This window comes from Ambystoma mexicanum, chromosome 11 (assembly GCF_040938575.1).
Source record: "Ambystoma mexicanum isolate Mex_15411 chromosome 11, UKY_AmexF1_1, whole genome shotgun sequence".
Taxonomy (NCBI): domain Eukaryota; kingdom Metazoa; phylum Chordata; class Amphibia; order Caudata; family Ambystomatidae; genus Ambystoma; species Ambystoma mexicanum.
In genome coordinates this window covers 528,164,901-528,182,215 of record NC_090934.1, presented here as the reverse complement: position 1 = coordinate 528,182,215, position 17,315 = coordinate 528,164,901, and positions in this window count along the sequence as shown.

The window sequence follows — 17,315 nt, the reverse complement described above, 5'->3', positions numbered from 1 at the left end:
GCCAGCAGACCTTTCCTGTCACCCAACAACTGTATCACACTAGCTAGAGCCCTCATCTTGTCCAGACTGGACTACTGTAATGCCCTCTACGCTGGTATCAAGAACCATAATATCAAAATATTGCAGGTGAATCAAAATAACGTCCTAAAATCAGCTCTAAACATCCCGAAAATACTCACTTCTCCATGACTAGAAGTAGCACCCACTGGATACCTGTCCAGGAGCGAATCCTCTTCAAAACACTCACTATGACACACACATGCCTACATAAGTCAGGCCCCAAATACTTGGCAGACAAATACACCACCAATCATTCTAATAGGCCTACGCTGTCAGCATACTCTCACTTGCTCTCCACCCCCCGATTCGAGCTTCAGAGAGCTGGAGGCAGTAGCTTCCCTCTGGTAGTTTCCAAACACTGGAACACATTACCAGCCACATTAAGGTCAGAAGCCTCCTTCTGGACCTTGCACAAACACTTGAAAACATGGCTCTTCACACAGCAAGTGCTAAAATAAATCTCCATCTGCAATCAGCACTGTACCAACAACTATATGAACACTGTAACTTAAGATGTAGGATGTAAGGCACAGCTCTATGTATATGCGTAACCATGTAACTACTGTGTTTTTTATTGTCAAGAACAGTGCCTAGGTGCCTACGGTCTGGGTGCTCTATACACATTGCAAAATAAATAAATACATACATGAAGGTCTCTCTGGCAGTGAGGGTTGGTGCAGAATTAAGCCTGGACTTGGCATGGCAACGACGTGGGGCAGAGTAGCGTTGTACACGAGGAATTACAGTAAATTAGAGACACCAGTTGTTAGGGAAAGTTGACACACTGCTATGCTTCCCCTGCCACAATGGTTGCTGGATTTCATCTCGCCTCACTGTTGATGGTGCCCGAGATTCCATCTTGATTGTGTGACCCTGATAGACAGTGAACAATTTTGCAGGGCTTCAACTTGGAACGTTGTAGCCCCTACTTGCATTGGCATCCACATTCTCCCCACTGACTACAATTGGCCGTTAGGAATGTATGCCATGGAGAGGGGAATCATGTTGCTGCTTTGAACCTAAATTCCCCCCTATTAGTTGGCCATTTCTAATCCTTATTCTTCTTTGAATCCTCCAACACCTTTGACTAAATACTGATCCTCGTTTACATGGCACTCTTTATAGATGGTTCACCACACAACCATTCCTGAACCATCCATGCCAGGCACTCCAAAATCTGCATAGCTGCTGCTTGGACATTGTTGTCCGGTTAGGAAAAGAGGAATGTTGAATGTTGGAAAACCGCAGGGTGGACAGGTTTAACCAGAAACTAATTTCTATCTCACCCTATGCAGCACATATAGCACTGCTAGACATCCCACACACCATAGCATACCTTGTTAATGCCCAAGGTGGTTTACTGGGCATAATCTAGGCACTCTTTTATTGTTCTGAACTCTATACAATTAATGGTGTTGAAGTGGGTACCTGTAAACGTTGTGGCAGACCTGCACCTGTGTAGAATAGAGGTACCCCTTCACAGAGAAAGCATAGTCTGCTCGCATCGCTTTGTCTTTTTAGGTAAAATGAACATTATTGAGCTGTTTAATATTTTAATTTGGAGAGTTTACTATACACATGTACCTTTGAAAGTCTGAAAGGGTTGGCGCCGACTGTAAAACATGTACATTATGCATGATACAGCCTTCTACGACTGTTCCAGTTCACCCTTTATTTTCCTTTGTGCTTTCGGTCAATCAGTTGACTGTTTCTACCCATTGCTTATTGAATAGTTCATGGGTCCATGAGGTTTCCCTGGGTTTTTGAACTCTGTGTTCCATGACACAGTTGTAGATGCTTATATGTTCAGTTCAGAAATCACACTGGCTAACTCGCCGCTTGTGTTCCAAATCTACCCAAGATCCAAGTGGCTTTTTGCACTAGGGAGCAACCATCATGTTAAAGGCTCAGAAGCATCAGGTCGAGCCATTTCTTCCCACCCAACCCGAAAGCTAACACGTCTTTCCAAAGCATCCCGTGGTCATGATGGCTGACACTGTGTCAGGAGCGACTGTTGTATAATCAGTTAACATCCCCTCATGTCACATTGCCAATATGAACATCAAATGTTCAGTGCCGTGAGCTGTACCGTGCCCCTGCTCTGACAAATGGACAGCCTTTGCTAGCAAATATTTAATGAGACAAAATGGGCACTGTAAAGAAAAGTAAAAGTCGGTCTGACAACCTTTGATTATGTTTTCTTTGCTTATTAATGTCAGCGGGACCTAGTAGCAGGTCAGGCTGATTTGCTCAACAACATAAAAAAAGTTTTCATAGAGCCATTTATTGTTCCACTGCCATACTGCTTAAGAAATAATTCCGGCGTTGTAACTTCGTTAGTTGTTTCTTTTTGATACACTTAAGTAGTGCACTAATTTGATGGCATAGAAATCGCTTTTATTTGCAGTCTGATTGAGAACGCAAACATGCTCGTTTGGTGTGCTTAATATCCTAGCCAACCATGTGCGAAATAGTCAAACTAACTCTGATACCTCATATATTTTATGTTATGTTATGTTAAAGTTATTTGTATAGCGCACCGTCACCAACGGAATTGGTCCCCAGGCCCTCAGGCAGAACTGTAAACGAGAAGGCGGGGTGGGCTAGTAAGGTGAAGAGAGAGTAGGATAGTGAGAGATGTGGTTTCCTGTTGGCGGCTTCAATTCGATATACACCGTGCGCTGAGCTTTGGTGCGATTATCAGATCGATGTCAGGCATCGTGTGCTGTTGGTGCAGCTTATGTGTTGTATGCTTGTTGTTGCAGTGTGGTAAAGTGCATGGGGCTTGCTGTGGGAGTGATGATTGTGTAGGTGTTTGTATGAGTTAGGTATGCAGAAATGTTGAGCTTTTTGGTTAGTGAGTTGTAGGTGTTGCAGCTGACTTTTTGCAGTTTGGCTAAATGCCCAGAGTTAAGAATCATGTGTAGCGAAAGAGAGGCCCAGGTCTCACAACACACTATGTTTCACCATACAATAGACAAGGTCTGAGGCTATACCTAGAGTTGAGAGTCCTGTACGGTAGGCAAAGGTGTCGGTTCCACCATAAGTGGGTTTCCGTATATGGTAGACAGAGGTGGAGGCTACACCTGGATTCGAGGATTGTGCAGAGTGGGGGAAAGACCTAGGTTTCACCATACATTACTCCATACTATAGACAATGATGGGAGCTACACCTGGTTGGGTGTCATGTGTAACGGGGGGAAAGGCCCAGGTTCTGTAGTGAGCAGGTTTTCACAAGAAATAGATGGGGATGGAGGCTACACCCAGATTAGAGAATTCTGCAGAATGGGTGTGATGCAGGCTAATGTTTACAATTTTATTTAAGTGTGGCACATTGCTAATATTCACAGCTCTATCCGGATGCAACACAGGCCAGTTACCACAGCTATGTCTAGGTGTGGCATTTGCCCACATTCACAAGTCTATCCAGATGCGACGCCGGCTAATGTTCACAGTTCCATCCAAGTGTGTCAATTTCCAACATTCACAATCTATCTACATGCGACGCAGGCTAATGTTTACAATTCTATCTAGGTGTGGCACATTGCTAATATTCACAGTTCTATGTGGATGTGATGCAGGCAAATTCACAATTCAGTCTAGGTTTGGCACCTGCCCACATTCACAAATCTATCTAGATGCGACGCAGACTAATGTTCACCTTAGTATGAGGTTAGACATTAGAGCTTAATGTTCACAATTGTATCGTAGTGTGGCACATGCTAATATTAACAGTTCTAAGTGTGGCACTTGCTTAACATTCCTAGTCCTGTCTAGTGGCGATGAAGGCTAAAGTTCATAATTCTGTCTATGTGTCTCACACTCCTAACATTCACAGTCCCATCTAGATGTGATGCAGGCCAATGTACACAGCTCTGTCCAGGCGTGGCACATTGCCAACACTATCAGTCCTATCCAGATGCAATGCAGGCTGACATTCACAATTCTATCCAAGTGTGGCACTTGCTGACCTCCATAGTCTTATCTAGATGCGACGCGGTCCAATGTACACAATTCTGTCTAGGTGTGGCACATTGCTAACATTCAAAATCCTTTCCAGATGCAACATGGGCCAATGTGCACAATTATGTCTAGGTGTGGCACATTGCTAAAATATACAATCCTATCTAAATGCAAAGCAAGCCAATGTTCACAATTCTGTCCAGGTGTGGCACACTGCTAACTTTCACAGTCCTATTTAGATGTAAAGCAGGCTAATGTTTACAATTCTGTCTAGGTGTGGCACATTGCTAACATTCACAGTCCTATCTAAATGCAAAGCAGGCTTCTCTCTAGGTTTGAACTTTAACAGCCTCTTTCTAAATCTATCTGCCTCCAGTGTCCGCCCTTTACAACTAATCCAGAACAGGACTGCAAGACTTGTCCTTGGCCTCAAGCCCTTGGATCGTATCTCTCCAGCTCTGAATTTCCTTCATTGGCTCTCAGTGGATGCAAGGATTACATTTAAAACCCTCTGCATTGTCCACAAGGCTTTCTGGTGCCTGGGTCCAAAATACCTCCAACTATCCCTATGTAAATGCCTCCCCTCTTGAGCCCTTCACTCCTCTACCTCTAAGTTCCTCAGGGTCAGTCGTTTTTTAAAAAAACAAGCTGGGGATAGATCTATGTCTTCGGCTGGGGCCTCCATTTGGAACTGCCTTCCTGCCACCTTGAAACTTGAGGAGAATCATCTAAGGTCCCGAAACCTCCTCAAGACCTTCCTCTTCGCTTCTGCCTTTGCTCCTCTTCTCCCCTGCTGATCTGCTTTCTCTCTCGGCACTGTGCACCTGGCCACCCTCTGTCCTTCGGGCCCAGGTACCTGCTCCCCCTGCCACCCTCCTGCACTGCCTCCAGGACACCCCTTGCATTGGGGCCTGTATATGTACCCATACAGTCCCCCACCCACTCTTCTTCTGCACTTATCAGATACACCCTATCTGACTATCCTAGCACTTTGCCACTTACCTGCTGCACTACCACTGTTTATCACCTTTATTTAATTATTTATTTGACTTATTATTTATTTTGTTCTCTCCTATGCTCCACACTTTCCGATTTCTCCCTCCTTCCATGCATTTTCCACCTTTTGCCTTCCCCATGCACTTGCGCATTCTCAATGTCATTGGGCCTAGTAAGATCGTTGTTTTTGTCTCACCCTTGTTCCCCTCCCTTCGCCTGGTCGTGCTCTGAAACACCTGTGTACGAGCGCGATATAAATAAAATATCATATCATATCATAATGATCACAATGCTGTCTTGGTGTGGCACATTGCTAACATTCGCATTCCTATCTAGATGCAAGGCAGGCTAACGTTCACAATTCTGTCTAGGTGTGGCACTTTGCCAACATTCACAGTCCTATCTAGATGCAACGCAAGCTGACATTCACAATTCGATCCAAGTGTGGCACTTGCTGACTTTCATAGTCTTGTCTAGATGTGATGCAAGCCAATGTACACAATACGGTTTCGGTGTGGCACATTCCTAACTTTCACAATCCTATCTAGATGCGAGGCAGGTTAATGTTCACAATTCTGTTGAGGTGTGGCACATTGTTAACAATCTCAGTTCCATCTAGATGCAGTGCAGGCTGACATTCTCAATTCTATCTAAGTGTGGCACTTGCTGACCATAGTCTTATCTGGATGCGTCACAGGCTAATCTACACAATTCTGTCTTGGTGTGGCACATTGCTAACATTCACAGACCTATCTTCATGCAGTGCAGGCTGATATTCACTATTCTATCTAAGTGTGTCACTTGCTGACATTCATAGTCTTATCTGAATGCAACGCTGGCTAATGCACACAATTCTGTTTAGGTGTGACACATTGCCAACATTCACAGTCCTATCTAGATGCAATGCAGGCTGACATTCACAATTCTTTCCAAGTGTGGCACTTGCTGACCTTCATAGTCTTATCTAGATGTGACGCAAGCCAATGTATACAATTTGGTTTGGGTGTGGCACATTGCTAACATTCACAATCCTATCTAGATGCGAGGCAGGTTAATGTTCACAATTCTGTCTAGGTGTGGCACGTTGCTAATATTCACAGATCTATGTGGATGTGATGCAGGCTAATGTTCACAATTCCGTCTAGGTTTGGCTGCTGCCCACATTCACAAATCTATCTAGATGCGATGCAGACTAATGTTCACCTTAGTATGAGGTTAGACGTTAGAGCTTAATGTTCACAATTGTATCTTAGTGTGGCACGTGCTAATATTAACAGTTCTAAGTGTGGCACTTGCTTAAGATTCCTAGTCCTGTCTAGCGGCGATGCAGGCTAAAGTTCATAATTCTGTCTATGTGTCTCACACTCCTAACATTCACAATCCCATCTAGATGCGATGCAGGCCAATGTACACAGCTCTGCCCAGGCGTGGCACATTGCCAACACTATCAGTCCTATCCAGATGCAATGCAGGCTGACATTCACAATTCTATCCAAGTGTGGCACTTGCTGACCTTCATAGTCTTATCTAGATGTGACGTGGCCCAATGTACACAATTCTGTCTAGGTGTGGCACATTGCTAACATTCAAAATCCTTTCCAGATGCAACATGGGCCAATGTGGACAATTATGTCTAGGTGTGGCACATTGCTAAAATATGCAATCCTATCTAGTTGCAAAGCAGGCCAATGTTCACAATGTTGTCCAGGTGTGGAACACTGCTAACTTTCACAGTCCTATTTAGATGCAAAGCAGGCTAATGTTTACAATTCTGTCTAGGTGTGACACATTGCTAACATTCACAGTCCTATCTAAATGCAAAGCAGGCTTCTCTCTAGGTTGGACTACTATAACAGCCTCTTTCTAAATCTATCTGCCTCCAGTTTCCGTCCTTTACGACTAATCCAGAACAGGACTGCAAGACTTGTCCTTGGCCGCAAGCCCTTGGATCGTATCTCTCCAGCTCTGAATTCCCTTCATTGGCTCTCAGTGGATGCAAGGATTACATTTAAAACCCTCTGCATTGTCCACAAGGCTTTCTGGTGCCTGGGTCCAAAATACCTACAACTATCCCTCTGTAAATGCCTCCCCTCTTGAGCCCTTCGCTCCTCTACCTCTAACTTCCTCAGGGTCAGTCGTTTTTTAAAGAAACAAGCTGGGGATAGATCTCTGTCTTCGGCTGGGGCCTCCATTTGGAACTGCCTTCCTGCAACCTTGAAACTTGAGGAGAATCATCTACGGTTCCGAAAGCTCCTCAAGACCTTCCTCTTCACTTCTGCCTTTGCCCCTCTTCTCCCCTGCTGATCTGTTTTCTCTCTCGGCACTGTGCACCTGGCCACCCTCTGTCCTTCAGGCCCAGGTACCTGCTCACCCTGCCACCCTCCTGCACTGCCTCCGGGACACCCCTTGCATTGGGGCCTGTATCTGTACCCATACAGTCCCCCACCCACTCTTATTCTGCACTTATCAGATACACCCTATCTGACTATCCTAGCACTTTGCCACTTACCTGCTGCACTACCACTGTTTATCACCTTTATTTAATTATTTATTTAACTTATTATTTATTTTGTTCTCTCCTATGCTCCACACTTTAAAATTTCTCCCTCCTTCCATGCACTTTCCACCTTTGCCTTACCCATTCACTTGCGCATTCTCAATGTCACTGGGCCTAGTACGATCGTTGTTTTTGTTTCACCCTTGTTCCCCTTTATTCGCCTGGTCGTGCTCTGTAACACCTGTGTACGAGCGCGATATAAATAAAATATCATATCATATCATAATGATCACAATTCTGTCTTTGTGTGGCACATTGCTAGCATTCACATTCCTATTTAGATGCAAGGCAGGCTAACGTTCACAATTCTGTCTAGGTGTGGCACATTGCCAACATTCACAGTCCTATCTAGATGCAACGCAAGCTGACATTCACAATTCTATCCAACAGTGGCACTTGATGACTTTCATAGTCTTATCTAGAAGTGATGCAAGCCAATGTACACAATTTGGTTTGGTTGTAGCACATTGCTAACATTCACAATCCTATCTAGATGCGATGAAGGTTAATGTTCACAATTCTGTCCAGGTGTGGCACATTGCTAATATTCACAGCACTATCTTGATGCAAAGCAAGCTAATGTTCACAATTCTGTCGAGGTGTGCACATTGTTAACAATCTCAGTCCTATCTAGATGCAGTGCAGGCTGACATTCACAATTCTATCTAAGTGTGGCACTTGCTGACCTGCATAGTCTCATCTGGATGCGTCACAGGCTAATCTACACAATTCTGTCTTGGTGTGGTACATTGCTAACATTCACAGACCTATCTACATGCAGTGCAGGCTGACATTCACTATTCTATCTAAGTGTGTCACTTGCTGACCTTCATAGTCTTATCTGAATGAAACGTGGGCTAATGTACACAATTCTGTCTAGGTTTGGCACATTGCCAACATTCACAGTCCTATCTAGATGCAACGCAGGCTGACATTCACAATTGTTTCCAAGTGTGGCACTTGCTGACCTTCATATTCTTATCTAGATGTGACGCAAGCTAATGTACACAATTTGGTTTGGGTGTGGCACATTGCCAACATTCACAATCCTATCTAGATGCGAAGCAGGTTAATGTTCACAATTCTGTCCAGGTGTGGCACATTGCTAACATTCACAGTACTATCTAGATGCAAAGCAGGTTAATGTTCACAATTCTGTCTAGGCGTGGCACATTGCTAACATTCACAGTCATATCTATATGCAGTGCAGACTGACCTTCACAATTCTATCTAAGTGTGGCACTTGCTGACCTTCATAGTCTTATCTGGATGTGACGGGGGCTAATGTACACAATTATGTCTAGGTGTGGCACATTGCTAACATTCACATTCCTATCTAGATGCGAAGCAGGCTAATGGTCACAATTCTGACTAGGCGTGGCACATTGCTAACATTCAGAGTCCTATCTCGATGTGTAGCAGGTTAATGTTCACAATTCTGACATTGCTAACATTCACAGTTCTGAGGTAGGGCAATGTAGATTGGCAGGGTTTTCTGGAGCATAGTCATTACTCAATCCCCACCCATGTCACACTTACTTTGGTGCTTGCTGCTGGTTGCTGGTTTACGGCTGGTCATTGGCTTCATTGGCTTACTCAATTTCAAGAAATTTTTTGACATGAATGGCATGCTATGCGTCATATGTAACGAGGTACATGCATTACTTTCAGCGCATTTTATTTCCCCCAAGAGTCGTCTAACAGACTCTGTACCCATGACCCCATTCACCCAGATATACATACAGTGAACCTGCATTACTTTGTACCTGACACACATGGATGGCTGCATTCATATATCCTGCCTTAGACAGTTTTGCACTGAGGAAAATCCCCTAGTAAATAATATGTGAACATTACATTGCATTACAGTGCTGTCACAGGAGTCAATTTTATTGTATTCCAAAAAGTCAGGTAAGGATACATTGGACTTTACCATTGGACTTTACCAGTCACCATCCCCAAACGGACGGCCAAACCGAGAGAACCAATCAGACACTCGAGCAATATTTACGGTGCATGCTGCGCCACGAACAAAGGAATTGGAAAGACCTACTATGGATAGCCGAATATTCATATAACAATTCTTTGCATTCAAGCATGGGACAAACACCCTTCTATACTCTTTATGGCAGACATCCATGTACCTCTGAACTAGACCTTCCAGTCAGCTTGGAAATGCAAGCGGTAAAGACTCTACACCCAACCATTACTCAGGCTTTCAAAAGGGCAAAGGAACACCTTATTCATGCCAAAGAAAAGCAAAAGAGATTTGACAACCAACACTGGAAAAAGCCCCCTGATTATCCAGTAGGAGACAAAGTTTGGTTAGCCGCTAAATTCGTACCCATCAAGGGAACCGGACCTTTCATCCCAGATTCTTAGGACCCTATACCATTAAGGCAATTATCAACCCAGCAGCCGTGAAACTGGATTTGCCACCTAATCTACACATCCACCCGGTATTCCATGTGTCCCTCCTGAAACCAATGCAACCCGGCACACCGATTGGGACTCCACCTAATCCCATACTTGTTGACGGAGAACCAGAATTCAAAGTCAAAGATATCTTGGACTCTAAATACTCTAGGACCAAGCTATATTATCTTGTCGGTTGCAAAGGATTTGGACGACAAGACAGATCCTGGGAGCCCAGTGAGAATATCCATGCACCACGTCTAATCAGGAAATTCCATCGAAACTTCCCAACCAAAACTGGCCAGACAGAAGGAACACCATGGGAGGGGCCTTAGGGGGGAGTGCTGTTGTGACCCTCGCCCAAAACCCCCTCTGGCAAATCCATTGGCCAGGTGGAGTCAGGACTCAGGCCTCTAGAGCCTGGCATCCTCTTCAAAAGCCTTCATGGGGCCAGTCCTGGCACCTATGGTGCAAGGCTCATACACCATGAAAAACAATGTGCTTGGGAACTACTTTATTGTATTGTCAGCCAACATCGAGGCATCAACATAGCTTGGTTCCTGAGAACCAAGCTATGCGGTCTAGAGTTTTGGGTGTGGTAGCCTAGGGACTACTTTACCTGGACTATTGTGTTGAGGCTATTTAAACCACACCCAAGCAAGACAACATGCTTTGTGTTACTTTGCAGCTTGCAACGTGATGCTCACCATGTCCAGCTATTCCCTCGAACCTCGGAGAAGCAGAACCTGCAAAGAGACAACAGGAACATCATTAGCAGCAGCATCTTACCTGCAGTCTTCATCTTTATACACTCGCAGCTACTGAGAACAGCTTCCTCGAATCTGCACGCCTCCCGACAGAACAACCTGAAAGAGGAAAATAGAGGCAAGATTAAAGGAAGCAGTAGAGACATTTACAAATTACGAGCTGCTCAAAAGGCTTACCTGGCTGGTCGCCTCTCAGCTGGCACCACTCCCGACATTCCACTCGCGCTGAAGAACACCGCGACCTACAAGGTAGGAAAACACAGGTTAGCAAAGGCAAGACTTCGCAGCGCTGCGCATAGCGCTTACTTACCGCATCATAGCACTCTTAATGCTCCATCATTTACCAGCGGGGCTCAACCAAGCCAGTTTGCCACACTGAAGCTCCGCATACATAAGGGAGAAAAAAGAGACATTTTAAACAAAGAAAGGCATACAGGATAGCAACAAAACTAAAGAACAGCAATAAGACCTACCTGAACAATATCAAACGGGCCGGCGTCAGTGAAGTAACTGGACCGCACTCGCCCATGAAAGACAACACGCCCCTGTAAAGAAGGCAGGATGGAGAGCACGCCTAATTCTACCACAAGGTGAGGATATGATATGATATGATATGATATGGCATTTGTAAAGCGCCTATACACAAGTGTTCCAAGGCACGACGAGGCAGGGAGGGGGGAAACAGGGGGAGGACAGACAACGATCCTACTAGGCCAGGTGTCATTCAGACCGCGCAAGTGCAGGGGTAGGGGGAAGGGAAAAGTGCAGTACAAGGTAAGTAAAATAGAAATAAATAGATAAATAAATAAATAGGGCCAGCTGGTGGCAAGTGCAAGGTAAGTGCAGACAAGTGCTGGGAAGGGGGGGCTGTAGGGATACAGAGAACAGTCCCGCAGTGCAGGGGGTGCCAGGGAGGCAGTGCAAGTGGAGAGTGGCTGGGCCCAGGACCGAGTTCAGTGAGAGTGGCCAAGTTTCAGATTCAGTGCAGAATTTAGTGAAGCATTAGCAGGGGAGAGGGAGAGAGAAAGCAGAAGCAAAGAGGAAGGTTTTGAGGTGCTTCCGGAACCGGAGATGGTTCTCCTCAAGTTTCAGGGAGGCAGGAAGGCTGTTCCAGAGGGAGGCTCCTGCCGCGGAGAGAGATCTACCCCCAGCTTGTTGCTTCGAGAAGCGGCTCACCGTGAGGGAGTTGGAGACGGATGAGCGAAGGGCTCGGGAAGGAAGATATTTAGGAAGAGAGAGTTGCAGGTATTTAGGCCCCAGGCCCCAGAAGGCCTTGTGGACAATGCATCAGGTTTTTAATTTAATCCTCGCAGCCACTGGGAGCCAGTGTAGAGATTTCAGTCCTGGAGAGATACGGTCCCTGGGCTTGAGGCCAAGGACAAGTCTCGCAGTTCTGTTCTGAATGAATGGCAGAGGGCGGAGAGTGGAGGCAGGCAGATTAAGAAAGAGACTGTTACAGTAGTCCAGCTTCGAGAGAACCAGGGCTCGGGAGACAGTGAGCTTCTGGGGGAAAGAGAGGAAGGGAAGAATACCTCTAAGGAGGTGCAGCTGGTAGTGTGACTTCTTAGAGACGTCAGATATATGAGGAGAGAAGGAGAGTGTGGAGTCAAAGATGACCCCGAGGTTTTTTGCCTTGCATGTAGGAGCAGGAAGAGGCCCAAGAGAGGCTGGCCAGAGAGCTGCAGGGAAGGATGGAGTGGGTGTGCCGATGAGTAGAATCTCAGTCTTACTAGCATTAAGGCGGAGGTCGTTGGCAGCACACCATTCCTGGATAGCAGACAGACAGTCAGAGATGAGGGCAGGAGAGGAGGAGGCCGAGGGTAGCCTGAAAATGAGCTGGGTATCGTCCGCATAGCACTGAAAGTTGGGGCAGAGGGCGGCGATGCGGTGGGGAAGAAGTGCCAGATACTGGTTGAAAAGCCAGGGAGAGAGATTAGATCCCTGGGGTACACCACAGGTGGAGAAAAGGATGTCAGAGAGGAAGGACCCAAGTTGGACCTGGGAGGGTCGATTGGAAAGGAAAGAGGTCAGCCATGCCAGAGCCTGACCAGTGATACCCAGGTTATCGCGGAGACGGTTGAGCAGGATGGCATGGTTGACAGTGTCAAAGGCAGAAGAGAGATCGAGCAGAATGAGAACACACAGAGTGTTGGAGTCGAGGTTCAAGAGCAGGTCATCACGGATGTTCAGGAGAGCAGTTTCCGTGCTTCTGGCCGCTCTGAAGCCGGATTGGTGGTCATGAAGACTACCAACAGCTTCAGCATGGAGGTTAAGCTGGGAGATGGCCAGTTTCTCCAGGAGCTTGCCCAGGAAGGGAGTGATGGAGATTGGGCGATAGTTAGCCAGGCAGGAGGGGTCGGCAGAGGGTTTCTTAAGAAGAGGGTGCACAAGGGAGTGCTTGAGGGGGGATGGAAAGACTCCAGAGGCGAAGGAGAGGTTGCAAAAGTCAGCCAGGGCAGGAGCCAGGGAGTCGATGTGGTCCTTGATAGTTTTGGACGAACAGGGGTGAACCTGTTTAGACGAGACTTTCATAGATCGGACTGGTCTGGAAACTTCGTCAGCAGAGAAAAGGGGAAAGGCAGAGAAGGAGGGAGGAGGGGTGGCTGCAGAAGGGCCGGAGGAAGAGCAGGGAAGCGAGGGAGGGAGGAGATAGGGGGAGAGTGAGGACAGGATGTCCTGAGTTTTAGAGATGAAGTGAGAGGCTAGTGCAGTACAGAGGGCCTGGGAGGGGACAGGAGAGGTAGAAGCTGCAGCAGGGGTGGCAAGCTCCTTGCAGATTTTAAAGAGTTCGGCCTAATTGTTAGATGCCGCAGAGATGCAGGCTTGGATAAGGGCTCTCTTCTTGGTGAGAACGGAGAGACAGTATTGCCTTTGGAGCAGGCGGCAGGCCAGTTTGTCAGAGGATGAACAAGAAGCATGCCATTTCCTCTCTGCCACCCTGCACTTGCGTTTTAGGGTCATGAGATCCGAATCATACCAGGATTTACATTTGGCTTTGGGCTTCAGGTGGATTCTCATGACAGGGGCAAGGATATCAAGAGTATCAGAAATAGCAGAGTGGAGCAAGGAGAGGGCTGTGTCAGGGTGGGAGACAGCCGAAGGGGTAAGGGGGTGGAGAAGGTGGCAGCAAAAGCCTCAACTGACATGCGCTTCATGGGTCGGATGACCGAGAAGATGGGTGGCAATGATGAGGGTGGCTTGGCCTGTGGGGTAGGGAGGGTGAGGTGGGAGGATAGGAGAAAGTGATCACTCCAGGAGAAAGGAGTGGAGAGAGGGACTGAGAGGGGAAGGTCAGAAGAGATCAGAGCATCAAGAGTGTGCCCTGCAGAATGAGTAGGCCCAGATGGGAGAATAGAGAGTGAGAGAGAGTCGCAGAGGTCACGAAAGAGTCCAGTTGGGGGACAGGAGGCATCTAGGTGGATGTTGAAGTCACCAAGAAGGAGGAGTTGAGTGGTAGTGGACAGGAGTGAGGAGGAGAGGTCAGACCACTCGGAGAGGAAGGAGGAAATTTGACCAGGTGGCCGATAGATAGTAGCCCCGGTAAGGGAATGGCTAGGAGAGAGAGAGAGTCGGCAGACAAGACATTCAAAAGAGGAATAGGTCTGCGTAGGAGTGACAGTGGCAGGAATCCACTCAGGGAAGATAAGGGCAACACCCGCCCCCTGCACGGTTGGGCCTGGGCACGGAGAGGATCTTGTAACCGTCAGGTAGGAGTGTGTCAAAGCTGGTGACAGAGCTGGCTGTGAACCATGTCTCAGTGAGACCGAGGACGTCAAGGTCCAGTTCCTCAAGAAGGTGACAGATATCAGAGGAATGCTTGATGGCAGAGAGAGAGTTAAGAGTGGCAATGTGGAGAAGGTTGCCATCCTTGAAGGACTTCCGGGGAGGGGTACAGTTCAGAGGTATGCCCTGCGGAGGTGTAGAAGAAGGAGGTGAAGAAGGAGCAAGAGAGGGGGCAGGGAGGGAGGGTAGAGGCAAGGTAGCCGAGGACAGAGGAGGGGGGACAGGAGGAGAGGAGAGGAAGTTGATGAGGCGAGGGAAGCGTCTATCAAAGAGGAGAAGGTTGGCCTGAGGGCCTTGGACCAAGACGGACCCATTAGCGTAGACATTAATGATGGCCTTAGAAGAGTGGAAGGGGGCCAAGAGGACATCCCAGTGGGTGCCACCATTAATGGGAGAAGAGGAAAAAGGAGAGAGCACAGAGACCATATGAAGGGTCCATAGGTCAGGCGAAGGCACAAAAAAGAGGATGTCAGTGAGAGTTTCCTTAGAGCAGGCACTAGTGCAGGTGTCAGCAATAGGGAGGCCTGGGTTGGAGACCAGGATGTCCTTTTTAAACTTTTTCCTACCGGATTTAGTGAGGAGAGCAGGATAGTCAATAGAGAAGCAGTTAGAGAAGATAGGCGAGATAGAGAGCACCATAGAGTAGGAGGGAGTGGGGGAGGGACAGACAATGTGAGAGCCTGCAGACAGGAAGAGAGCGGCAAGCACAAGTTTACCACATTTAAGAACAGCAACAGTAATGCGTTTTAGGTACACAGTGGAGAGTCCACCTAAGTTTGAGAATCCTGCGAGGGGAGAAAAACCCTAGTTTACCACATTAAGAACAGCAACAGTAATGCGTTTTAGGTACACAGTGGAGAGTCCACCTAAGTTTGGGAATCCTGCGAGGGGAGAAAAACCCTAGTTTACCACATTTAAGAACAGCAACAGTAATGCGTTTTAGGTACACAGTGGAGAGTCCACCTAAGTTTGAGGAGAGGGCACCAGAGGGACTAAAATCATACGGGGGTGGAGAGAGGATACTTACCCCAGTCAGTCAGTCAGTCTTAAACGCAGTCCTCCTGTATTTTCAGGCAGAACTTTCCCCTCAGACCACATCAGGGCAAAGCTAAAAAGCATACCAGAGAGTAACCCGGCTGGGTGGCGTCCCTGTGGATACCAGGTGACCGTAACACTCCTTGGCCTATGTCAATCCGGCTTCCGCCCTAGACATGGGACTGAAACAGCATTACTGGACCTGAAAATACAAATGGATGAGTTTAAAGACAACGGCAAGCTAGCTCTCCTCCTCCTGCTTGACCTTTCTGCAGAGTTTGACCTAGTCAATCATAACATACTTTGCAATCATCTAGCGTCAGCGGCCCACTTCTCACCGAAAACCATACAGTGGATACAGTCCTTCCCTATGGACAGAACCATGAAAGTTGTATCATCTATCGCTGCAGCATTGCCATCTCTGGTCACCTGCGGTGTACCCCAAGGCTCCTGTATCTCACCCACAATCTATAATATATTCACAAAACCACAATTTGACCGTCTTGATGACTTGGGTGTCACCTACACAAATTACACAGACGACACTCAAATATTCATACCTATCTCCAGCTTCCACAACACTGACTCCGAATCACTTACCGTAATCTATAAAACCTAAATGACGAGAAAAACAAAAAACTTCTTCTCATGGTTTTACCGCCTTACCAAAACTCTGTGACTCCTTTAAATCCTTCAATATAGACAGCATCAATATCAAGTTGTCTAAGGAAGTAAAAACCCTCGGTTTTTCACTGGACTCAGCCCTCACTTTAACCAGACAAGTCAATACTATGGCACCAGCAGCAGTCGACACGTCTAAGCTTATTAATGCCAGCAGACCTTTCCTGTCACCCAACAACTGTATCACACTAGCTAGAGCCCTCATCTTGTCCAGACTGGACTACTGTAATGCCCTCTACGCTGGTATCAAGAACCATAATATCAAAATATTGCAGGTGAATCAAAATAACGTCCTAAGATCAGCTCTAAACATCCCGAAAATACTCACTTCTCCACGACTAGAAGTAGCACCCACTGGATACCTGTCCAGGAGCGAATCCTCTTCAAAACACTCACTATGACACACACATGCCTACATAAGTCAGGCCCCAAATACTTGGCAGACAAATACACCACCAATCATTCTAATAGGCCTACGCTGTTAGCATACTCTCACTTGCTCTCCACCCCCCGATTCGAGCTTCAGAGAGCTGGAGGCAGTAGCTTCCCTCTGGTAGTTTCCAAACACTGGAACACATTACCAGCCACATTAAGGTCAGAAGCCTCCTTCTGGACCTTGCACAAACACTTGAAAACATGGCTCTTCACACAGCAAGTGCTAAAATAAATCTCCATCTGCAATCCGCACTGTACCAACAACTATATGAACACTGTAACTTAAGATGTAGGATGTAAGGCACAGCTCTATGTATATGCGTAACCATGTAACTACTGTGTTTTTTATTGTCAAGAACAGTGCCGAGGTGCCTACGGTCTGGGTGCTCTATACACATTGCAAAATAAATAAATACATACATGAAGGTCTCTCTGGCAGTGAGGGATTGGTGCAGAATTAAGCCTGGACTTGGCATGGCAACGACGTGGGGCAGAGTAGCGTTGTACACGAGGAATTACAGTAAATTAGAGACACCAGTTGTTAGGGAAAGTTGACACACTGCTATGCTTCCCCTGCCACAATGGTTGCTGGATTTCATCTCGCCTCACTGTTGATGGTGCCC